The sequence below is a fragment of the Lissotriton vulgaris genome, chromosome 1_2 (genome assembly GCF_964263255.1).
Source record: "Lissotriton vulgaris chromosome 1_2, aLisVul1.2, whole genome shotgun sequence".
Taxonomy (NCBI): domain Eukaryota; kingdom Metazoa; phylum Chordata; class Amphibia; order Caudata; family Salamandridae; genus Lissotriton; species Lissotriton vulgaris.
This window is the reverse complement of record NC_141686.1, coordinates 74,088,726-74,114,504: the sequence shown is the minus strand read 5'-3', so window position 1 is coordinate 74,114,504 and position 25,779 is coordinate 74,088,726. Positions and strand designations below refer to the sequence as shown.

At 46.7% G+C, this 25,779-nt stretch overlaps 1 protein-coding gene across 1 annotated transcript in view; it reads left to right on the top strand.

Annotated features, from left to right (window-relative positions):
* The first annotated feature begins 885 nt into the window (after window positions 1-885).
* Window positions 886-25,779, top strand: part of LOC147733934 (sodium- and chloride-dependent GABA transporter 2-like) — a 1,073,416-nt gene continuing 1,048,522 nt past the window's right edge. The window contains exon 1 of the mRNA XM_086952829.1: window positions 886-1,017. The gene's annotated coding sequence lies outside the window, so the exon portion shown is untranslated. The remainder of the gene's footprint in view (window positions 1,018-25,779) is intronic.

Genomic DNA, 25,779 nt, shown 5'->3' with positions numbered 1-25,779 from the left:
ATGTAGGAGTTCATAACTGCCACTCCACCCACATCCACTGCCTTGTTTTTACTACCGCCAGTGGCCCAAATATTAAAGGAAACCCTGTGGGTAATGGGACCACTGTACAGTTTTTTACGTAACTATCACACCATCTCACTGCACACTTGGTGGGTGAGGGCTTCATGAAAAAGAAAAAAATATTTCTTTTTTTTCCTAAAAACATACAGCTCTTCCATTATCACGTAGCCCTAGACTAGTTCTTCTTGATGATACATATTAATAGTTGGGGATAAGGACTAGTTCTGTAATCCTTTCTCTCTTCTTGGTATTCAATAAAATGTCACATACACATGGAGGCATTTCACAATCTAAAATTATGGGTTTTTATGTTACGTTATGTTACTTTGACTTGTGCGTGCTTGGCCTGATTAGGTGACCATATCCGGAGCGTCCCTTCCTCCGTGTCTCTCAAAGACCTATCAGTCCCGCCCGAGGAGTGCGATACTTTATACCACAAGTTAGTGCATGCCATAACGGAATGGCTTCTAACTGACATTTGGGTGGAGCAGTTACTTGTGGTTTGCAGTATCTATATTTTTTTTACAAATTCCCCGAAAAAAGCATGTAAGGTTTATTCTCAGTGGCTGCTGGAGACCTCCCTTAATGGCGGCAGCCAAGTACAAATAACTACTTCTGTCCCTGGGCGAGAATCCCGTCACCATAATGAAAGTCATTTTAATATGTTTCCCACAACGTTCTAATTATATTTACTTTGCTATAGAGAAGGCACTTTTTCTGAAGCACCTGGGGTATCAGGAGGTGGAGGGTACAGGACACGCTAAGTTAATGTGTTACAGGTGTTTTCTTTGATATAGAGCACCAGGAAGAGTGGCAGGAAGCGGAGGGGTACAGACCGTGCTGTGATAATATTTTACAAGATGCCAGTTTCATCTGCTTTAAATAACTAAATCCTCTCCTGGCTTCTTTCTTGATTTCTCTCTCCAGGGGTGGACTCTTGACAACTCGCGCTTTAAGGTAAGGCCTTACTGATCCTTGTTACGATATGCACTTTATTTAAGCTTTTTCTTTTACTTATGTTTGGTTATGATATATTTCAGAATGGGACAAAAGGGAGAGTTTGTGGCTTCGAATAACCATCCACTCTACACATATGCACTGCACTTTAGTCTCTCAAGTGACAGATATAAGTAGATGTAGGGTTTGTAAATTAACTAAATGCACCCGTCTCAGCTGCATTGCACTTTTAAAGTTGAAAACAGACCGCACGCTGTTTATGCATCCAGCGCATATAGAAAAGCTGTGTGCCTCGAAAAAGAGCCCTTGTGCCTACACACCTACCACTAATTATTATTTAAACTTTTAAATACTGCAAACAGTCTAAAACATTGGGCTGGGGGTGTGTCGGCTAATATTCTCCCTAAAATATATTCAGTGGTACAAATTCCCAGATCAATGTTAATACCATTTACAGTTGAGTGGAGGAAAAAATGAGATAATGCTCTATGGGAAGGCTCATGAGCATTGGTCTCCCGATTGGTGGCCTTTAAGCCTTGGCCCTTGTCCCTTTCCTACTCAATCAGTGCGTAATCTGGGCTTTCAAATGGATAATAAGCTGTCAATAAAAGATCATGTTAATAAGACAGTTGGCTCCTGCTTTGGTGTTATGCGCAGCCTACGTAAGGTTTTTAAGTGGATTCCGACTGAGGCAGGAAAACCCCTAGTCCAGGGACTTATTATTAGTCGTATGGACTATAGGAATGCCCTGCTAGCTTCTACCAATGAACGTCTTCTTTCTAGGATGCAGGTTCTGCAGAACACAACTGCAAGGCTGGTACTTAATCTCCCACCAAGATCTCCTGCGGCACCTAGTTTGAAGCTTTTACACTGGCTGCCTGTAGGAAAACGTATACACTTTAAGATTCTTTGCTTGACGCATAAAAATATGTACGTAAAAGGTCCTGATTTCTGGGCCAAAACGTTAATCTGGTATCAACCAGGTAGGACCTTGAGATCCTGCAACCAAGCACTCCTCTCAACTCCCAAAATTCGTACCACTATGTGTGGAGGGAAACCTTTCTCGTTCCTTGCAACGTCCTTTTGGAACAAACTGCCTTTATCTCTGTGCACCACCAGTGATCACCCCTGTTTTCGTAAGAACTTAAAGACATAGCTTATTTGACATTAATGCACCTTTCAAATCCATCTCTGAGTCATCCACCAGCGCCATGAGACTTTCGAGTGATATGTGCGCTTAACAAATACTCTATGATTTCATTTGATTTGATTTGATTAGTATGGTGTCCCGATTCACTCACCCTCCTAATTATGATTCAGAATGGGCAAAAAAAATGTGAGTCGGAATTTCTTTTCCTACTCGTAAAACTGGGCTAGAAGATAATAACAATTTGGTGGACTCAAACCCTATCATTTTGTGACTCATATGTTATGTGACTGCAAAATGTTTATGTATATCAGGCCCTTAGTCACTAAATCACAATCTGTGATACCCGCTAAAAGTAAATAGCGCTTATCCTAAAACAGGAAATGTCACCACTACTCTGCAGTGGCATAGCTAGAGCTTATGGCGCCCAGGGCTATCCCTCAGATTGCCGCCCATGGCAGGTAGCAGGGGTGGGGGAAAGTGCTGGGGAAAAAGGTCAGGAGCACTTGAAAGAGCTCCGAGAGACACGTGGCCTCAATCATGCAAGTTACAGGCACATACATGGCACTGTCCAAGGCTACACAGTTGAATACACCGGCAGTACAAAGGAGAGCACATAGATTGCACGTGCTGCAAGAAAGTCCATAGATTCAAGGCATTCCATTTTAGGAAGGAATAATTGTACCCAAAAACAAAACCTGCTTTGCCGATTTTTTCTAAATCGTCCCCACTTGGAGCATCTGTCCCTGGGCCGATGACAATGGCGACCGTTTCCATTAGTCGTCGGAGCCCAGAGAGGTGAACCATCTTGTGCCAGGAACGTCAGGCCTGACTGGCAGGCATTAAATTACTAAACAAGCACACAAGAGGCCACAAGCCTGCTACTGAAAAGCAACAATTCAAGAAGATGTCTGGAGATTAATAAAAAGGTATTTCACCGTGTTACTCGCACTACCTAAATCTGTGGATCCAGAACAGCTCTGCCTTGTGTTGTGTGCATTTTTACTCGCACAAGTAACACATCATCCTATAATACGATTGGAGAGACAACTGGAGTTAAAACTGGAGATGAGAAGAGAACAAAGAGAAATCAATCAGACAAGTGAAGGTTAATAAGGGAACAAGAGGGTGTCTAGAAAACAACAAATGTGAGAAAATAAAAAGGTGGACGCAAGAGAAAAATAGCAAAGTGATATAATGCAAGTTCTAGTTGCACTTGAGATGGATTCTAAAGTGCTTATACCATAAAATAACACAACTTATCCACAGAGAACAAGGAGTGCAGGAGGCTGTGTTGAAACTAAAGGTCATGCTTGGGCGGAAATGCATTGGTCCATTCTGCTGAATTCTTGTACTTTTCACATCAAGTCAAATCTTTTACAGAAATTTCCGGGGAAGTATACAATCTGTTTCCCCTGCATGCTAAAAGTATCCACAATGTAGAGCTGTAGACTTGTAGCATGTTTTATCATGCTTCTAGGCACATCCTTTCCCAGAGCCTGCCGTGATGTTTGAACATATACCCCAGACAGGTTCGGCAGATGCATAGGCCAGACCCAACAGATTGAATGGGGATACAGAGGGTCGCATTAAATCAAAAGGGACTGATAGAGGCATATAATGCATGGCACTTGCAGAGACACAGTTCATAGCATTGAGACAGACTGAGGCATAGTAATGGGACAGACAGGGTAAGATTTGTACTGAAACAGACAGAGACATGGCCCAGAGACACAGTAGGGACACTATCAGGGAGACATTATATTGAAATGAAAGATTCACAGTACTGAGAACAACAGGAAGACATTATATTGAAATTAAAGATTCATGGTACTGAGAACAACAGGGAGACATTATACTGAAACTGGTCAGTCATGCTACTGATAAAAACAAAGAGACTGTACTGAGACAGGGGGGTCATAGTACCGAGAACAACAAAGAGCCAAAATACTGAAACATGGGAGTTATAGTACTTAGAACAAAGGGTGAGACAGAGTACAGAGACACAGATGAGTGGGAAAAATAACACTGACACCAACAGGGAGACATAGTAGAGAGAGACTGGGAAGCGGGGAGACATAGCACTAAAACCAACATGAAGGTGTAATACAGAGACCAACAGGGAGACAGAACACAGAAACAGGTGAGTCTTGGTACGGAGAGCGACATGTTGTAAATAGTGCAACTAGGCAGGTGAGAGGTCAGAGACTTTGCACTGATACCAACATACTGCAGAACAATGGAGTCCAGCTGATTATTTATATATAGAAGTTCATTTCATATAAGGCCTAGTGACTTAGAGAAATCCCACACTGCTTGTATTATCTGAACATGTTCTATACAAATAAATTGTGTTGACATAACTGCAAGGGTTACTCTTTAATCAGGAAAGATATAAAAACCTCATAGAACAGCTGTTCCTCTGTACAGTTTATCATATTTTTTTCTTTGGGAGCCCCAGTGCCAAGAGCATTAATTTTAAAAGCACTTCCTTAGAAAACTAAGCCAGGTGGTGTGAAGTAGGTGCTGGTGGATACTACAGAATTCATCAACAGTGCTAGAGCTAAAAGAATGCAATGATCAGACTATGACGTGGCTTACTTACATGAGTATCATGGCCCAGGACAAGCAGATGGGTTAGTGGAGTGGTGTGGCTCACTGGTTAGAGGCAGCAGACCCGTAAGCAGAGAATGGCCCAGGACCAGGGTTCAATTCCCGACGTGGCAGGGTTGTGGACCAGGGTGATACGGACTCGATAATTCTCGCCTCGGTGCCTACTCTAACAAGGGAACACACTCGGCAACTCTGGGCATTAAGCTTGCCTCATCTCTACAACGGCCCCCCACAGACGCCGGGGATGCCTGGTTTCACCTTGGAGATACCCAGAAAGGGACCATCTCACAGGGAAAACCAGGACAGGTTCCCCAGCGGTCTGCAGTGCTAGGATACTCCTTGGAGTCACAGTGCGCTTTACAAGTACACCTACATTTACTGTCTGTTTACTGACGAGCAAATGGGTTACTGTTTACTACGGACGATGGGTTACTGTTTATTACAGACCGGATGGGTTACTGTTTACTACAGACTGGATGGGTTACTGTTTACTACAGGTGGTGAGATAAATAAAAGTGGTTAGTCATGATAGCACACAAATGTGCTGTTATATAGTTATGCCCTCCAAGTGTTCGCAAAGAAATATTGATAATAGAAGAGATCTTTTTTTCAGCATCAGCAGCTGAAGGCACCTCAATGCAATGTAATTGCATTGACACTTTTAAGACTCGTATCTACCTTACTTAAGTCTTTCCGGGCCTGCAAGCTCATATTTTCCACAAGTAACTGAATAGCCTGACCCATGTTAAGAGAGATGCTGCTTGCGAGATCCGATTAAAGAAAAGGGGTAACCCTATGTCCCTCAGAACCTGGGTAGACAATGGTTAAACAAAAAAGTGGTTCTGTTGGGTAAGACACATCACTTTGACAATGCTCTTGAATGCAAGTTGAGATTAGAACCTCTCTGAAACACATATGTGATGAGAAATAAATGCTCAAGCAATCCAATGATAAAGTTCATATAACCAAGTGATGATTTCATGTAATTTTATATCAGAGTTTAACATTAATCATCTGAATTATTTCATTCAATGATGACATTTGATTCTTAATTAGACCGTCAATAACAAGTGAAATTTTAGTGACAATTGGTGAAAGGTGCTCGGTGCAGGAAGCAATGTACAGTGAAATGAAGTAATACATATATACAAATATGTACAAGAGTTTAGAATGGCCAGAAGCTATTTCACATCCAAGGAGTCCTAGCATTCGTATAGTGGATCCTGGAGGTTCTGGACCTCATGTAAGTGTCGACGTTTCGTCCCTGGTGCGCCCCAGTCGGTGGTCGCGGCGGGTCTTTTTCAAGACAGGTGTGGGGGTAGACAGTCTGGAATGTATAAAGAGTTTGTGTGTCAGAGAGGTGTACGATGTGCACAGGACGTTGCACCTACAATGGTGGCCATGTGAGTATCCACAGCTCACCATTTGTTTTTAGGTGCAACGTCCTGGATCCCCCGTAACAGCTAAAAAACCCTTGGGGCAAAATGGCATGCAGAATAAAGGGAGGAAATATCTGTTGTGGGAATATTTGTCGGCCACTCCACTTTCAGGCTGTTCTGCAAGAAAAACTCCTGTGGCAGTGGATGGTACCCCCCCCCCGCACCCTGGATATTATACATCAAGCTATCCTGGCTCATAGAGAGGAAACCCAATATAGCTGGAAAGCTCTGGCGGGGATGAGAAAAATGCAGGGGGTTGTTAGGAAACTCTCTAAGTCATTCTCAAATTTGGGAGAGAGGGTGTCGAACCTGGAAGAGAGAATTGTGGCCACGGTAGCTGATTCGACTAGTGCTGTAACTTTGGTGGAGGCCCAAGGTACTCAAATTAAAGACATATAATGAAAATTAGAAGAGTTTGAAAACAGACAAAGGGGGGGAAGGGATGGTTTCTGCTCACTGGTGTGTATAAAGAATTGCGGGGGGAGGTTTTGGGATAGGAGAGGGGGAGAAAAAAGTTGACTTTTCAGAAGTGGAGTGGTTTGAGAATTTTTTTCTTTTTTCAGTAGTTAGAAGGGTTTATTTTAACTTAGCTAATGCGATGTTTCAAACGATCCACTGTCCACCAGTACTGCACACATCACATGCAGAGACTATTGTCTGAGCGTCCCGATGGGGTGGTGGGGCGAATTGAGCTAGGGGGGAAGGGTGGAGGGGGGTCACAAAGGGGGGGGGGGGGTTTGGAGGGGAAGGGGGTGGGTTGGACATCCCTACGAAGGGTAGGATAAAAAGGGGGAAAAAGTGGAATTTACCTGGTGCTTTGTTGCTCTTGTTTGTGTCAATGTATCGTTTGTAAAGTATTGGTTTCAGTTGAGACAATGGTCAGGGGTTATCTTACTACAGAATTATGGGTAAGCTTAAGATATGTTCGATTAATATAGGGGGCTTGAATGACTGGAGCAAGAGGCAAACACTGGTGCATTTTGTGAGGTCAAATCAGTTAGACATGATCTAACTCACTTACCCTGGGATAAAAAGCATTTGTTAACTATTAAAGGGTTTGATTTATTGGTATGTTCTACACAGACGTCTTCTGTTAGAGGGGTGGAAATTTTGGCCAAATACATTTTTGGTGGTGCTAGACACTGCCTGGTAGACTCGTTGGGTAGGTGGGCAATTGTGGAACTTGAGGTGGGGTTTACACTGTGTACAATCTATGGCTCCAATCAGGATGAACCGGAGGTATTCGATAAACTTGAGGTAGAATTAATAAACTGGCCATGCCCCCTCCTAGTGAGTGGTGACTTTAATGTATCTGTTAATCTCATAGATGTTGATATTAATGTAAATTATGCAGGACGTAAACCCAAGGGTTTCAGAGCCTTGTGCTCCTTAATTAATTCACATAGTATGATGGATGTGTGGGGGTATAAAGAATCTCATAATGCAGGGTTCACATATTTTTCATGCCCCTTTAGGAAGTACACTAAGCTGGATTACTTTCATATATCTTCTATGGAGATACGTAGAGCAGGTATTATAAAAGTACCAAAAGTGATCTCCGATCATAGCCCACTAATTTTAATATATGAAAGTGATAAGGTTACTAACTCTCTCTCCAGAGCGACTTTTGAGAGGAGATTGCTAGTGGATCCCAAATTCGTGGATCATCTAAAGAATTGGGCCCAAAAACTTTTCAATATAAATAGGTATAGTGCATCCCGAAATAGTGTGTGGGACTCATTTAAGGCGGCTTTGAGAGGGGAGACGATCAGCTTCTCTGCTAGGCTGAGGAAAGAAGCTCGAGAGGAGCATGAGAAACTGATGGGTCAACTGGCAGAACCGGAAGAGCAACATCTGAGGGATATTGTATGTGGGAATGAGGCAGAGGGCAGTCAGCATAAGTTACTGGCTTTCAAGGCAGAATAACATAAGAGGCTAGCACACAAAAACGCTGATGATTATCAGACACATAGTGGTAGGATGTACGAGACGGGAGAGCAGGCAGGTAAACTCCTCGCATTAAGGATTAGGCAGGGCTATAGTAGAAATATAATAGCAAAAATTCATGAGGGCAACCAGGAGTATGCGAAGCCAGAAGATATCTGTAAGGTTTTTAAGAATTTCTATCAAAAACTTTACAAGGATGAGGACGGGGCAGAGCTTGCTAGTTTGGCATTTGAATATTTCGACCACAATTTGGCCGAGCAGGATAGAGAGGCATTGGATAATGAGCTGGAACTAAGTGAAGTGTTAGAAGCAGTGCAGAATGTATCAGCAGGGAAGGCTACAGGGCCAGACAGTATCCCACTTGAAGTATACAAATGCCTACAGGCTGTGATAGCTCCCCTGATGTTGGATTTATTTAATAGCATAATCTGCTCTGGGAAAATTCCAGACTCCTGGAAAGAAACAAATATTATTTTCTTCCACAAAAAGGGCAAGCCTAAGATGGATTCGGGTTCGTATCATCCAATATCCCTCATAAATATGGAAACTAAAATCTATGCTAAGGTCTTGGCTAAATGGTTGGAAAGGGTCATTAGCGGTTTGGTTTCCCCATGGCAGCATGGATTTATTCCAGGTCGAGGGACAACTGACCATTTCAGGCGTGCCATCACGTTGTTCGATGTGCAGGCTTTCATGGGGGGACGGATCGCCATTATCCTTCTGAACGCGGAAAAGGCCTTTGATCGCGTCACGTGGTGGTATTTCTGGGGGATAATGGAACAGAGGGGCTTTAGCCCTAAAATAATGAGCGTTATTAAAGCTATGTATGTTGATCCTATAGCTAGAATTCAATTAATGGGAGGTAGCCCAGGTGAAATATATATTTCTCGCGGGACTCGACAAGGGTGCCCCTGCTCACCAATTTTTATTTTCCCTGTTTATCGATCCACTGGTTCGAAGGATATTAGGGTGTGAGGGTATTAAGCCAGTAGTTTGTAATGGGTTTGAAACCAAGCTGCTGGCTTATGCTGATGATCTGGCTATAACAACTATAGCTCCAGATACAGCTTTGACTGCCCTTATAGGGATAACTATGGAGTTTGGCCGGTGTTCAGGGTATCTTCTTAATGAAAACAAGACCCAGATAATTTGCTCGAACAATATTACAAAGCATGATGGAAGATACACGGATTCAGCAGTTCATCTGGGGGTTAGGATTAGCCCCGTAATGGAGACAATCATTAAAGCGAATTTTTTTCCACTTATTAACTCAATGACAGCAGGGTTAAAAAGAATAGACTCTAAACATCTGTCTATATTAGGGAGAGCCAATGTGCTCAAGATGACCATGCTCCCCAAATTACTATATCTTTTTTGCTCTATCCCGCTTATGGTGGGGGATAGCCTGTTAAATTCTATTGAGGCAGTTTTTATAAACTTTATATGGCAGTATGGGAAAACTAGACTCTCTCTGAAATATTTGTCTTTGCCGCTAGATAGGGGATGCCTTGGTGTCCCCAATATTTGATTTTATCTTGTCTTTTCAGTCAGATGGCGATACTATTAGATTGTGCCACAAACTCGTCTGACTGCCTGCTTGGGAATGTAAATCCCCCATCTATTTTTGAACTGCTTTTAGGTAGGGAAGCCGAGGGGTTCTTATTGCGTAAGACTGACAGACACTATTATAATAAAAAATGGTATAAAATACTGGATAGCGTCTGGAGGGTCTTGAAAGTCATTCAGAAATACTTGGCAACCAATAATATTAACACATGCATGAATACAATGTAAATCAACAGTACATTTCTTTACGCACTGCATGCTCAGAGACTGTTATGTTACCTTGAGAGTTATTAAACTTAAAGCAGTCAGCGATTGGGCGTGATTTTTGTACCAGGAATCGGTTTGGCTGCAAATTCTGTATTGTCCTTTACTGGTGAGCTAGGAACCATAATAGACAGGCCTTGAGCGGTGCAAATCCTGCCTCCGAATGCGGTATCATTTCCTGGTGTGGCACCTGTCAGTTTTAGGTCGATCAAAGGTATCTGGCTGCTTTAGGCCTTCCAGAACCGCTGCAGGTAGCTGGTAGCTAGTTTTTTGTGTGACTTTAGCGCTTTTTCAATAATTCACTTGTACAAATAAACCATCTACAGCAGGGTTCTTCAATCTGTGGGGCGCGCCCCCCTGGGGGGGCGCGGTGCCATCCCAGGGGGGGCGCGGGCTCCACTTCGATCGTCCCTTTGTGCCCTTTTCTTTGTCTGGGTGATTCTCCCAGGAGGGGGCCAATTCACAGTCGACAGCTTCGGCTGCGGTGCGAGGCAGGGGTCTCCTCTGCTGAAAACGAACGCAAACAAACAGACACGCTTTCAGTTTTAGCAGAGGAGACCCCTTGCCTCCCACTGCAGCTGAAGCTGTCTACTCCGTGAATTGGCCCCCTCCTGGGAGAGTTAGCTCTTCCCAGAAGGGAGAGAAGGTTTCGCAGAGGTTTTGAGGCACGGGCAGGGTGGGCTCTGGTCCAGGGCCCCAGCCTTTCAAGGGGGGTGGGAGTGAGGGGGAGTTGGGGGGGCGGGAGTCCTTCATTTATTTTGGGAAGGGAGGGAGAGGTTGCATTCCGGGTTTGGGCCATGAATCGGGACAGTGGGCTCTGGTCTGCGGTCCTCAACTCATGAGGATCTTTGTGTGGGCACCCGGTGTTCAGGGATGTTGGTCTGCAGATTCGAATTTGAATCATAAAAGGTGTGAGGGTGGAGTGGTGGATGTATGGGTGGGGGTGGATGGATGAGTGAGGGGATGGAAGGTGAGTGAAGGGGTGAATGGATGGTGATGCATGATCAGACCATACAAACCCACCAGGAATCTCCGCTCGAACCAACAAAACCTGCTGATAGCTCCCAGGATCAGCAGAGCCCGCACAGGAGGTCGTCTGTTCTCCCACAATGCGGCTGGGTTGTGGAATGCTCTTCCTCCACCTCTTCGTCAGGAGCCTAACCTTCTTGTCTTTCGGAAAAAGTTAAAAACTCTTCTGTTTCCAAAAACCAGATAATTCAGATCTCCTTCTTTAATTCATCCCTGTCTGGTCAGTTTTAAGCGCTGGGATGCTCTCGAGTGGCCACGCGCTATAAAAGAACCTTTTAATAATAAAAGAACCTTTTAATAATGGTGGGAGAGAGGATGGATGCATGAGTGGAGGGATGGATGGGAGTGGATGATGTGTGTATGGTTGGAAGGGTAGATGGATGGGGGGAGGGGGGATGGATCAGTGAAATGGTGGATGGATCGATGGGGGGGTGGATGATGGACGAGTCGGTGGGTGGATGGATGAGAGAGGTGATGGATGTATTGATGTATTGATGGGTGAAGGGATGAATGAATGGATGGATGAGAGAAGGGGTGGATGTGGGGATGGATGGGTGATTGAGGAGGGTGGATGGACGGGGGGATGGATGGAGGAGTGAAGTGGTGGATGAGTGGTCAATGGATGGATTCATGAGTGGATGAGTGGATGGATGAGTGGGTGGATGGGTGAAGGGTGGGTGGAGGGATGGGTGGCTGGGTGAGGGGGGAATGGAGAGAGAGGGGGAGGATGGATGGATGGATGAGTGATGACATGGATGAATGATTGGCAGAGTGGATGGGCAGGTGTGTGCATGGATGGGTGAGGAGAGGAGCATGGAGATGGATGGGTCAGAGAGTGCATGCATGAGTGGGGGGGGTGGAGAGCGGGATGGATGGGTGGATGGATGAGTGGGGGGTTGAGTGGGTGGACGGATGAGTGACTGGGTGGATAGATGAGTGGGTGGGGGGATGGCTGGATGGGTGAGAGGGTGGGTGGTTGGATGGATGAGTGGATGGATGGATGGATGGGTGGAGGAGTGGATGGATGGGTGGAGGAGTGGATGGATGAGTGGAGGAGTGGATGGATGAGTGGAGGAGTGGATGGATGAGTGGAGGATAGCTTGGGTGAATGGTTAGATGGATGAGTGGGTGGATGGATGGGTGGAAGAGTGGATGGATTGGTGAGGGGATAGATTGGGTGAAGGGAAGAATGGATGATGGATGGATGGGTGAGGGGGTGGATGGAGGGATGGAGAGGTGAGATGATGGATGGAGGGATGGAAGGTGGATGGGTTTGCAAGTGGTTGAAGGGGTTTGGATGTGGATGGGGCTCAGATGGAGGGACGGAATGAATGGTGGGGGAGTTGGTGGATGACAAGGTGTACATGATGGATGGGGAGGGTTGTGATGACTTCCTTTGCTTTCTTGGTGCCATGAGAGCTGTGGTTCAGAGTGGAAGGTATTTGAATTGTTTGGCTGCTCCCTTGCCTATGTGTTACTGTTCTGTATTCTATGTGTGCTCATGTGTGGGATCTATGCATCATGCGTGTGACATTTTGCATGACGTCCAGCTGCTACTTGAATGCGGGGCCCCCATGGGCAAGGTCGGGTTCCATGTTTTGGGTTCCGCTTGGTGAAGCACCCATGGTGTGTTCCCTATAGTGAAGTAGTGTGGCTCACTGGTTAGAGGCGGCAGACCCGAGAGCAGAGGACGGCCCGGGACCAGGGTTCGATTCCCGGCGCGGCAGGTTTCTGGACCAGGGTCAGCAGACTCGATAATTCTCTCGCCTCGGTGCCCACTCTGATCAGCGATCACACTCGGCAACTCTGGGCATTAGCTTGCCTCATCTTCACTAACGGCCCCACCAGACCGCTGGGGATGCCTGGTCTCACCCTGGAGATACCCATTAAGGGACCATCTCTCAGGGAAGCCAGGAAGGGTTTCGCAGCGGTTGAAGCGCCTTGGGACCCTAAGGGTAAGTAGTGCGCTATATATAAATGCCTATACATACATAGTGGGTTCATCACGGCGGTCCTCCCTTTGGTTCACTTGTGCATGGTGCTTTATATCCTACAATGTATTTGTTTATTTGTTGGGGAGTTTGTGAGATTGGGTTCTCAGCACTTGCGGTGTTGAAGACTAGGTACCTTTTAGAACTGGATGTGGAGCACAGCCTGAGGATGGCAGTGGCAGGGATTCACCCACAGATTGAGAGTCTAGGTGTGGCTGGGCACCGGCACACCCGTCACATTCATGTTGGTGGTGTTGTTGTTGATCTGTGTCCTGTGTAAGGCAGGGCATCCCAGTTGGGAGAATTTGCGCACATTTTGTCTTGGAGGATTGTGTTTTGAGCTGTCTGGTACGCCTCTGTCGTTTTGTCACACCCACTCACAGGCCTGCAGTTTGCTAGGCACTCTTGTTGTGTTGAGCATTGTTTGCCGGATATGGCCCGTGGTGTGCGCGTGGGAGTCGATCATGTGGTGTGCCGGATTCCCGAGGTTTCTGTCGGGTGGTGGGGGGGCCCAACATCTGGGAGAATTCAGCTGGGGGGGCTCAACCTGGAAAAGTTTGAAGACCTCTGATCTACAGCAATGGGCTGATTGACCGGCCGCTTACAGTTTGTTAGCACGAAGCATTTGCATATGTTCATATATTTGTACTTTTGTTATCGTTTTCAATGCTTAATTGGTCAAGTAAGTAGTGAGTCTCCAGATCAAAGCTGCTCTCACAACCCCTCTCTCCTTGTAGTAATAAATGTCCCAGGGTTCCACAATAAACTGCTGCTACTTTAAAGTGAGACTGGCCCCGTTTCACTATTGGCATCCCCCAACTCTACCACCTTCCAACAGTATAACACCTCATTACTTTAAAAGATTATCTGCCACCACTAATGAGCAGAAGTAAATGTAAATGTGGTATACTTGTAAAGCGTGCAGCTACCCACACCGGGGTGTCCCGGCGCTGTATACCGCTGAGGAACCTGTCCTGGCTTTCCCTGTGAGATGGTCCCTCCTGGGCACCCCCAAGGTGAGACCAGGCATCCCCAGCATTGAAGGGTTGTTGTGAAGATTAAGCAAGCTATTGCCCAGAGTTGCAGAGTGGGGCCCAAGGTTAGAGTAGACGCCGAGGCGAGAATTATCGAGTCCGCGGACATTGACCCAAGACCCTGCTGCGTTGGGAATTGAACCCTGGTCCCGGGCCGATTTCAGCTTCCGGGTCAGCCACCTCTAACCACTGAGCCACACTTCTCCACTAGTGGCAGGAGTCTGTGAGAACAACGTATGAGCAGGTGAAGCAGTATTTCTTTGTGCAGGGAATGCAATAGCAGGGATTTGGCAATGACATCCTTGATACTGTCCAATTTTAAAACTTATAAAATGACTTTAAAATTTTTCCATTCAAAATTGGGTGATGTCATCTAAGACCCCACAAATAATTTGATGACCTTTGCTCCCATGAATGGTGAGATATAGTTCAAGAACTTCACCCCATTATGTGGGATGTATGAACACCTGCACCTTAGCTTATGTAACAACGAGAATCTGATTACATTTTGGACAATCTCTGTTAATTCCTGGCTCAGTCGATTATCTTGTTCTTGAAAACACAGGGCCTCATTTATGAAAAGTGACGCATCGCTGCGAGAAAACAGCGATGCATCACTTTTCATTGTGCCCTCCTTGCTACACCAATAATGCATCATATTTGCAGTATGACACATCATGTCGCAAGAAGTTACAGATACGTCAGTATTTCTGATGTATCTGTAGGCGCAAAAATGACGCATTGCTGGAGTGTGTCTCAAAAGTGACACAACTCCAGCAATGGGTCATTACACATGGGCAAGTACCATGTGAAATGTGCCTGCGTGAGTCTTACCCCTGCCATTAGGCAGGCGTAAGATATTGACGCATTTGCGTCCTAAAAGTGGCTCAATGAAATCCTATAGATTTCCTTGCGTCACTTCTAGGACCATTTCTTGCGTCGGAACGCCCTGCATACATTATACCTGGCGCAGGTCTAATGTGGTGCAGGGGTTTACAAAGTTGACGTATCTAGGTAGATGCGCCTCTTTGTAAATATGGCGCAAGAAGGCTCATTTTTTACGCCGCTGGTGCGTCACAAAAAGTGACGCTCCGTCGGCGCAAAAGTGGCGCAAGGTCTCATACATAAGCCCCATAATGATTTAGTAGTGAGAACTATAAACACAATGTTGTGAATAAATGGATAAACAGGAGAAAACCTCACCAGGAGCAGGATGGTTGCTGCTCAGCCCACTCTCTTCAACTGTCATTCCCCACAGACACCAGGCACACTAACATTCTACTCACTCTGTCATCCAGCATTCAACATTCCACGCAGACATCACATTCATACTAGCTGAGCAGCTAACAAGGAGATGACCCAAGGTACAACACACATCTTTGGTCATCTTCAATCCTGTGCCTCTGGGAAGGGAAGTGAGCAATTTAGTACACCATTAAGTAACTTTAACTAGGTGTGCTTGGTGCAAATAGGGACAATGTGCCCCATTATAGAAAATGCACTGCCCCCAGGGTAGCCATGAACTCGCTCTTGCGCTGGAGGCAGCCATTATTGAAAGGCTGTTTGAACAAAGCCTTATGCCTTGAAGCCTTTGCTCACAGCCAGAGCTGTGAACAAAGAAACATTGGAATGTTGGAGCTCCAGGCTTATACCGGCCATTATAAGCCCGGAGCACTCCATTGTTTTAAATGGAGCTCCCAACATTCCAATGTTCTAATAGCCGGTATAGCTCAGCAACGAAGGGCTATAAGGCTATTAGAACATTCTGCCACTAGAGGGCAGAATGTTCTACCAAAAAAGGACAAAGCCTTATGGGAGCGTGAGGGGATTGGAATCCATCGGGCTCCTTGAAGCCTTTGTTCACAGATAGAGCTATGAACAAAGAAACATTTGAATGTTGGAGCTCCAGGCTTATACCAGCCATTATGAGCCCGGAGCACTCCATTATTTTCAATGGAGCTCCCAACATTCCTATGTTCTAATATAGCCTTATAGCCTGCCGTATAGGGCTATATGGGCTATCAAAGGCCCTCTCCAGCGTTAAATGCCTGATACAAAATCAGGGGCCTTTAACAAGGGAGAGGGACTTTAATAGCCGGTATAGCCCAGCTACGAATGGCTGTAAGGCTATCAGAATGTACTGCCACTAGAGGGAAGAATGTTCTACCAAAAAAGAACAAAGCCTTATGGGAGCGTGAGGGGATTGGAATCCCCTCAGGCTCCTTGAAGCCTTTGTTCATAGCCAGAGCTGTGAACAAAGAAACATTGGAATGTTGGAACTCCAGGCTTATACCAGCCAGTATGAGCCCGGAGCACTCCATTGTTTTCAATGAAGCTCCGAACATTCCAATGTTTTAATATAGCTTTATAGCCTGCCGTATAGGGCTAAACGGTCTATTAAAGGCTCTCTCCAGCGTTAAAGGCCCGAGCCAAAATCGGGAGCCTTTAACAAGGGAGAGGGACTTTAATAGCCGGTATAGCCCAGCTACGAAGGGCTATAAGGCTATTAGAACATTCTGCTACTAGAGGGCAGAATGTTCTACCAAAAAAAAAAAATCTTATGGGAGCGTGAGGGGATTGGAATCCCCTCAGGCTCCTTGAAGCCTTTGTTCACAGCCAGAGCTGTGAACAAAGAAACATTGGAATGTTGGAGCTCCAGGCTTATACGTCAAGTCAAGTCAAGTCAAAAAGATTTGTATAGCGCGCTACATACCCAGAGGGTCTCAAGGCGCTTGAAGAAGGGTGGGGAGTTACTTGTCGAATATCCACGTTTTGAGTTGCTTTCTGAATGCTAGGTGGTTCTGAGTAAGGCGAAGGTGAGTGGGAAGTGAGTTCCAAGTTTTAGCTGCTAGGTAGGAGAAGGATCTACCTCCCATGGTGGTTTTGTTGATACGAGGTACAGTGGCAAGGGCTTGGTTGGAGGATCGTAGCTGGCGGGAGGGGTTGTAGAAGGAAAGACGTGTGTTGAGGCATTCGGGTCCGATTTCGTAGAGTGCTTTGTGTGCGTGGGTTAGGAGCCGGAAAGTGATCCTCCTATTGACGGGGAGCCAGTGTAGGTTTTTCAGGTGATCAGAGATGTGTTCTTTGCGCGGAATGTCTAATATGAGCCTGGCTGAGGCGTTCGGGATGCGTTGTAGTTTTTTCTGGAGTTTTGCGGTGATGCCGGCGTAGAGGGTGTTTCCGTAGTCCAGTCGGCTCGTGACCAGAGCGTGGGTGACTGTTTTTCTAGTTTCGGTAGGGATCCAGCGAAATGTTTTTTTGAGCATGCGAAGAATGTTGAAGCAAGATGAAGAAACGGCGTTGACTTGTCTGTTCATCGAGAGTGAGGAATCCAGGATGACGCCCAGGTTCCGTGCGTGGTCCGTCGGGATGGGTGCTTTTCCAAGGGCCTCTGGCCACCAAGAGTCGTCCCAGGCGGAGGGGGAGGTACCTAAGATGAGGACTTCTGTTTTGTCTGAGTTCAGTTTCAGACGGCTGTGCTTCATCCATTCAGCTACTTCTTTCATTTCTTCGTGTAGGTTGGTTTTGGCCGTGTTAGGGTCTCTGGTGAGTGATAGGATCAGTTGAGTGTCGTCGGCGTAGGAGATGATGTTGAGGTTATGTTGGCGTGCGATGGCCGCGAGGGGGCTCATGTAAACGTTGAAGAGGGTGGGACTGAGTGAGGACCCTTGAGGTACGCCGCAGATGACTTCAGTAGCTTCTGACTTGAATGGTGGAAGGCGGACTCTCTGGGTTCTTCCGGAGAGGAACGAGGTGATCCAATCCAGTGCTTTTCCTTGGATTCCGATGTTTTTGAGGCGCTGTAGAAGGGTGCTATGGCAGACTGTGTCGAAGGCTGCGGAGAGGTTGAGGAGGATGAGGGCGACTGTGTCTCCATTGTCCAGTAGAGTTCGAATGTCGTCTGTTGCTGCGATAAGGGCGGTTTCGGTGCTGTGCTTGGCTCGGAAGCCGGACTGTGAGGAGTCGAGAGATTTGTTGGTTTCGAGGAAGGTGGCGAGCTGGTTGCTGACAGCTTTCTCGATGACTTTGGCCGGGAATGGAAGGAGTGAGATAGGGCGATAGTTTTTGAGTTCGGTGGGGTCAGCTGTGGGTTTTTTCAGGAGGGCGCTAGTTCGTCGTGTTTCCAGCTTTCCGGGAAGATAGTGGAGTTGAGGGAGCAGTTGATGACGTCTCGGAGGTGCGGTGCAATAATGGAGTCTGCTTTGTTAAAGATGTGGTGAGGGCAAGGGTCTGTGGGGGATCCTGAGTGGATAGAGTTCATCAGACGGATGGTGTCCTCAGTGGAGATTGGCTTCCAGTCATTGAGGATGTTCAGGGGGGGTGGGGGTCCTGCAAGGGATTGGGTGGGTTGGTCTCCGGGTTGGTTGTCGAAGCTGTTGTGGATGTCTGCAATTTTGTTGTGGAAGAATGAGGCTAGGGAGTCGCAGAGGGCTTGAGAGGGGGTGATGTCATTGGAGTAGGCTGAGGGGTTGGTAAATTCCTTGACGATGTTGAATAATTCCTTGCTGTTGTGGGCGTTGTTATCTAGACGGTCCTTGAAGGCTGCTTTCTTGGCATTTCGGATTAGTTGGTGGTGTATGCGGGTGGCGTTTTTGAAGGCGTCCTTGGTGCTGGTGGTTGGGTCTTTTTTCCAGGCCTTCTCGAGGGAGCGACAGAGTTTCTTGGATTTCTTAAGGTCATCGTTGAACCAGGAGGCCTTCTTGCTGCCTAGTTTGATTTGTCGTTTTTTCAGTGGTGCTAGGATATCGGCGCTGTTGGATAACCATTGGGTGAGGTTGGTGGCTGCTTGGTCTGGGTTTGAGGAGTGGGCGGGGGGCTTTTGAAGAAGCGATGAGGAGATCTGGTCGATGGTGATTTTGTTCCAGTTTCTTTGCAGAGTGGGTTTGGGGTGGTTGTTGGATGTGGGCTTGTTGTAGGTGAAGTGAACGCAGCTGTGGTCAGTCCAAAGGAGAGCTGTAGTGTGGCTGAAGGAAACATGCTTGCTGGAGGTGAAGATAGGGTCGAGTGTGTGACCTGCGATGTGGGTGGGGGTAGTGACAAGTTGTTTAAGTCTAAGGTTGGCGAGGTTGTCCAAAAGGGTGGTGGTGTTGCGGTCGTTGTTCTTTTCAAGGTGAAAGTTGAGGTCTCCCAAAAGGATATAGTCCTCGGAGGGGAGCGCGTGTGGAGTGATGAAGTCCGTGATGTCTTCACTAAATTGTGCGCGGGGTCCTGGTGGCCTGTAAAGGAGGGTGCCTCTGAGTGTGGTCTTGGGGTCGATGTGGATCTGGAAGTGAAGGTGCTCAGAGTTGGCGGGATTGACGTCTGAGCTAGTTGAGATGCGGATGGATTTCTTATGGACGATAGCGATGCCTCCTCCTGTGTGACCGGTACGGTCCTTGCGAATGATCTTATAGCCTTCCGGGATGGCAATGGTGATGTCTGGGGCTGAAGAGGCATTCATCCATGTTTCTGTTAGGAAGGCGACGTCCGGAGAGGTGGTGTCGAGTAGATTCCAGAGGTCAATGGCGTGTCTGTGGACCGAGCGGGTGTTGAGCAGGATGCATTGTAGGTGGTTGGGATCGGATATCTGATGAGTGTTCGTAGATGAGGAGTTGTTCTTGGTGCCGTCGAACTTGCAGGAGTAGCAGGAAAAGGGACCGTGGGTGTGTCCGGGAGCGGCTTGGATGCAGATGGTGGAGCAGCCAGGGTTAAGGGCTAGGAGGGTGGTGGCATCGTAAGTAATGCGGGAAGGGTGGGCATTACGAGGACCAGGGGCTCTGGCGCTGGGCGCGGTCCAGGCGCGGACGGGCGTAGACGGGCTTACCTTTGGTGCACCTTCGGCGTGGCCGTAGCGCGTGGACGCTGCACGTGGGGACATTGGCCATAAATGGATGGTGGAGGGGGCGGAGCGTGGGAGGGTCAGCTGGGAGGCGGGATCGTGGAGGCGGGTCAGGGGATATCACAACAACAAAATGGAGGGCAGAAACGAAAGTGAAAACAGCGAGGGCACAGCACAATGCACGCCAGCAAGCAGTCTAAGGCTCCTAGGTACAGCAGACTAATTCTCCACTAAAAGCGCTATTCACCAAGCAAAGCACAAAGCGCGATGTAAATGATTGAAACAAAGTATCCAATGCAGCTACAATACCCGCTGTTGTAATCACAGCGCTACAAGCACAAAGCGCGATAAAATGAATGATACAAAGTATCCAATGCAGCTACAATACTCGCTGTTGTAATCACAGCGCTACAAGCACAAAGCGCAATAAAATGAATGATACAAAAGTATCCAAAACGCTACACGAGCAATATCTTCAAAGCGCGGTTTATCTGTTTGGCGCTACAATACCAGGTGCAGTCTGTAGGTCGCGGGTGCAAGGGGCTTCAGCTGTGGTGTAGGTGCTGCAAATCAATTTAGCAAGGGAGCGTGGGGGAGCGACCGTTTAGGATGGAGCCAGTATGAGCCCGGAACACTCCATTGTTTTCAATGGAGCTCACATTCCAATGTTCTAATATAACCTTATAGCCTGCTGTATACGGCTATACCGGCTAATAAAGGCCCTCTCCAGAGTTAAAGGCCTGAGCCAAAATCGGGGGCCTTTAACAAGGGAGAGGGACTTTAATAGCCGGTATAGCCCAGCCACGAAGGGCTATAAGGCTATTAGAACATTCTGCCACTAGAGGGCAGAATGTTCTAACAAAAAAGAACAAAGCCTTATGGGAGCGTGAGGGTATTGGAATCCCCTCAGGCTCCTTGAAGCCTTTGTTCACAGCCAGAGCTGTGAACAAAGAAACATTGGAATGTTTGAACTCCAGGCTTATACCAGCCATTATAAGCCCAGAGCACTCCATTGTTTTCAATGGAGCTCCCAACATTCCAATGTTCTAATAACCATTAAATGTCCCTAGCACTTTGCGGGCTAATGAACACCTTTGGACTTTTCTGTGACTGACCTGCATTTCTGGCAGCCTAAGGGTTCTCAGACACACCTATCACCCCATAGTAGAGTGTAAGAGACCAGCTGAAGTGTTCTGAGCCATGGAGGGAGCTACTGCTGTGACCAAGGGAAGACAAAGTAAGAACAGCACTGCCTTAGGCAAATTCCTCTTTCTCATTGTTAACCAGTGCTTAATTTGTAAAACATTAAGACCCAGAGCCCTTCGTCGAAGGCCAGTGCTGCCTGTACAGCCATGCCCTGCCATACCCTGCCAGCACTGTAATAAAAAGGTAGTTTAAGAATTTGGCAGTACTTTTTCTTCCAAAGTCAAATGTGGACATAGTTTTATTTTTAAAAAACAGCCTACAAGGCAGTACTGGCTTTAAAATGACACCTGACAATACAGCAGTAACATCTCAAGTGCATTAAATCAACTGGGGTCTGTAAAACTCCCTACCCTATTATATACTAGGAACTTACAGTAGGGTGTCTTGGCCAATTATATTTATACCAAACACCATAAACTTTTAAGGACTTAGAACTGGCCTTTGGTCTGCTTAACAGACCCAGGGCCAGTGCTCTGTCCTTAAAAGTGTCTGCTTTATGTTATTTCACTTATTTGAAGCTCTGCAAGGTGCATTAAATGTTCTTTTCTTGTAGGTCTTGTCGGTCATATTTGGAGATGCCTGGCTCCCGCTAGTTTTAAATCACTGCATATAGGCACACTTTGCCTATTTATGCCAGTTTTTGAGTTGCATGTATTTTCACACTGTTATTTTAGCTATTTCTAATTTACCAGAATTCTGGCAGCACAGGGGAGCCTGGGCGGCCTGAAACTGTACACTTGTTTGGTTTCGTGTTTCCCCGCACTGTTTTTCACTAATACACTTTAGTGCGTCCTCTCGTAGCGGCACCTCCCCTTGACATGCCTCCCCATCACAGCCCTCTCTAGTGGCTCTTACGCAAGTCCGCTTCATATTATTTCACCCATTTAAGGCTATGCACGGCGCAATGAATTTTCTTTCCTTGTAGCTCTTGGTGGCCATATTCGGAGATGCCTGGCTCCCACAAGTTTCAATTCGCGGCAGATAGGCACCCATTGATTTTTTTATTTAAGTTTATGCGTTGGATGTACTTCTTACTGGTGTTTTAGTTATTTCCAATTTGCAAGTTTTCCGGCAGCACACCGGGAGTACTGGCAAATTAGAAATAACTTTCTGGCCTGCTCGGACTGAAAGGGGTTGCTGGACCCATCATTTGGTGTTGTTTTCCCTACAATATTTTCAGCAAAGACGCTCTAGCTTGTCCTCTGATAGCGGCACCGCCCCTGCAACGCCTCTGCATCACGGCCCTTTTAAGGGCCTCTGATGTGCTTCTGTGGAGCGGGCGCGCCGCTGCAGCACTGAAGCCACGCTAGTGGCAAGCCTGTCTACGCATGTCCACGGACAGAGAGTGCCAAGCGACAGGACCCCTGGCCTTTTTTCCCTCCAGACCTATAGCAGAGCCAAACCTCTTGCCATAGGCAACATGGGTAAGTTCCGCGTCTGCATGCTTGAGAATTCTTTTTCTAGACAACAACAATTTCTACTGTAATAACTGCAAATCCTCCCTGTCCATTTCTATCGGTATGACTCAAGCAGTGGCTCACGGTCTGGCCACCGCAAGTTCGCAGCGCATAGGATCTGGAGAAATTACTGAGCTGAAGGTTCTTCTCCTAAACACACAGGGGCACATTTACAAGCCCCCCTGCGTCACTTTTCCCATGTTAAAAGTGACGCAAAAGTGGCGCAAGGGGCTTGTGAATCTGCCCCATAGTCCTTCATTAAACACTATATCGAGTAAGCAGACTTGATGGAATTCATAAATCCTGATATCTGCTTTTTGATGGGGACATGGGCAGATGTTGCCGCTGACCCAGAATATAAAGCCTGTATCCCGCAGAGATACTCCGTTTTTAGACTGAACAGATTGCACAAAGGGCTGTGGAATTGTCATTGTTCCGCGCAGCCATGTTAAGGTTAACCACAGCACCTTTTCTTTTAATGGCATCCCTTTCTACCGGCCACCGGGCCCGAACATTCAATCCAACCTAGGGTTTATGAAATCATGTATAGGCTACCCACACATTTCATGATTTAAGTTCATGACAAAAACTCAGAGCTCCAAATCGATATTCGTAACTCTGACCTCGTACAACAGGTCAAGAAACCCATGTACGAGGCTAACCCTTTTCTTGATGGTACTTTTTCTCATAATATTGAGCTTTCGATTGAAAGTATTACACCTCTAGCGTGAACTGACCATAAAGCTATTCTGTTTAAACTGTGCAGCCCAGTGGATAGTTCCCCCCTCTCCAAAGCTTCTACGTAAGTAAACTACGGGCAGGGCATGGAAAAACATTGACAATATGGTTCTGGGCAACCTACTCTGAAGTTCCAAACTTCCATTGGATAATAATATTGAGCCTGCTACAGCTGGGCATGAGGCCTGGGTAGAGGCTGTATTAACTCAGGTGGCACCACTTAAAAATAAACAAATCATCAGGCCGTACCCTTCGCACCGTGGTGCTCGCAAGAGCTCAGGAATTACAAAAAGAAGTGTAAAAGTGAGGAAAAGATCTGGAGAAAATCCTATAGGTCAGAGGAAAAAATAAAGTGTAAAATCATGATAAAAAAGTACAAATCATATTCTGCACAGAAAAAAAGTAGAGCAGCTGAAAACTCCTCTAAAGAACTGTTTAAAAAAGTCAAATCACTTTCATCCTGGGGCAATACCATGGCATTGGCCCCCAGCCAAAACCTCTGTAATGAACTGGCAAATAATTTTAACTAAATTTATTAATATCTGTAAACACTTCAAGACAGCCTCTAATAGTACAGACTCTGATATAGGGGCTGTCACTGAGGATGAGAACCCGGAAGCTGACGTTGGTCCTCTCCCTTTGACATTGGGATCCTTTACCCCTCTTTCTGAGAAGAAAGTTTTAATTTGATCACTTCTACCTACCTCATGCCTTTACTCAACATGGCACTTGAATCAGGTATTTTTCCTGAAGTCTGGAAAAAAGAATCCAACTTGCCTTTATTAAATAGACCCTTCCTGAATCCTTAATGTGAGAAGTTGGCCTGATATATGATGTTTCCAATTCTGGAACCACCTTGTATCAGTCCAAACAATCCCTTATGGTGTCTGGCTGTAAGTCAACCTTATTAGACAAGCTATCCTAGGGGTAGCATGGACTAAGCAGCCTTAAAAGCTTAACTCAAGAGGTCGTGTTAAGCGAGCTGTTTTACCAATCAAAATCCTGTAATATCAAATGAAAGGACACCACACAAGTATATATTATAAAAATATATGTGTTTATTTCTAAAAATAATCCCCAGTACTCTTTATGAGCAAAGGGGCACAAGCGTTAAATCAAAAGCACAGTATAACATACAAAGTTGCACAATTATGGATGAGGGCGGGTGGCCACTCAAACCATATATTAAGAAAGTGGTATTAGAGATACTAATCGAACAGTGGTTAGGCCTAGGGCCTAGGGAATCGCTGGGAGCAGTCGGGACAAGCAATGCTGAAGTCAGGAAAAGCCCGCGGGATTCGGGTGCAGCGCTTAAAGCACACGCATGCACCAATGTAAAGTCAATGGTGCGTAAAAGTTACACAAATAGAGTTTTAGGATACTTCCGCTGAACCTAGATGGACAAAACTTAAGACACAGGCCCTAGAGGTGTGTACCAGTGTATGAACACTGGCGTTGCAATGTTACCTCACCCACAGAAAGCGGGTGCATAGGGTCGAAGTGGCGTCAGGATTCGTCACGCAGGTTCTTGGTGCTTGAAGCTGAAGATGCTGCAGGCGATGTGAAGGAGAAGTGTCCGGTGTGATCCAAGGGTGGATCAGAGTAGAAAAGTACCTGAAAGCAGAGGGGACAGAGCCTGGGTCACTCAGCAGTGACCAGGGTGGAACCAGGACGGAACCAGGCAATGTCGGGCGCAATCAGGTGGTTGTCGAGGAGCTTCTCTCCGCTGCCACGTGGGCTCTGGGGCATTTGCGATGTACAGGAGTGGGTCACGAGCTATCCCACGCAGGCTCTCACCGTCGGCGCTGTCGGCTTCAAGATCGGAGTCAACAACACTTGGCAAGCGCAATCCACGCGGGATTGGGAAATTGCTTCTCACTCGGACCAGGAGGGTCAGAGCGGGGGCTCCTTTTCAGAGGACCTGGTGCAAGTCTGGAGCAACCAGAATCGCAAGTCGGTTTTAGGTTTTTGTTAGCACAGGGACCACAAGCCAGCTGGCAAGTGACCGGGCCAACGCATTGAGCCAAAAAAAGCAGAAGGGCCCCACGCAGCACTCGTCAAGTGTAGAGGGGCGAGCTTCGGTGCAACAGTAGCTCAGGGTTGGGGCTTCTCAAACCCCGGTGTACAGCTTCGAGGGTCACTCGTGGGCTGCACGGTCAGCGTCTCGTGGTCTTTTCAAGATGGCATGCCCCACGCTTCCAGTCGCCTCCACGGGTCTCATCTCTGCAGAGACTGTGGATCGGGCTGTAAGAAGGCAGGCAAGCTTGATCTCGTTGATCTCTGTTGCTCGAGTTCCGGCGGGAACTGCAACAAAGCAGACGTCGAGGTGCTGGATGGTGCCTGTTTGCACAGGGTGGTCACTCCTTGACCACAAGGGAGATTCTTCAGTCTTCTATGTTGAGTAGGATGTCGAAGGTTCCAGAGTTTCGTTTCAAATGTTTCATCAGGATAATCTGAGTGCGTTGGCACTGCTCCGATTCTTATACCAATCTAGGGGGCTGGATTACCTGCTA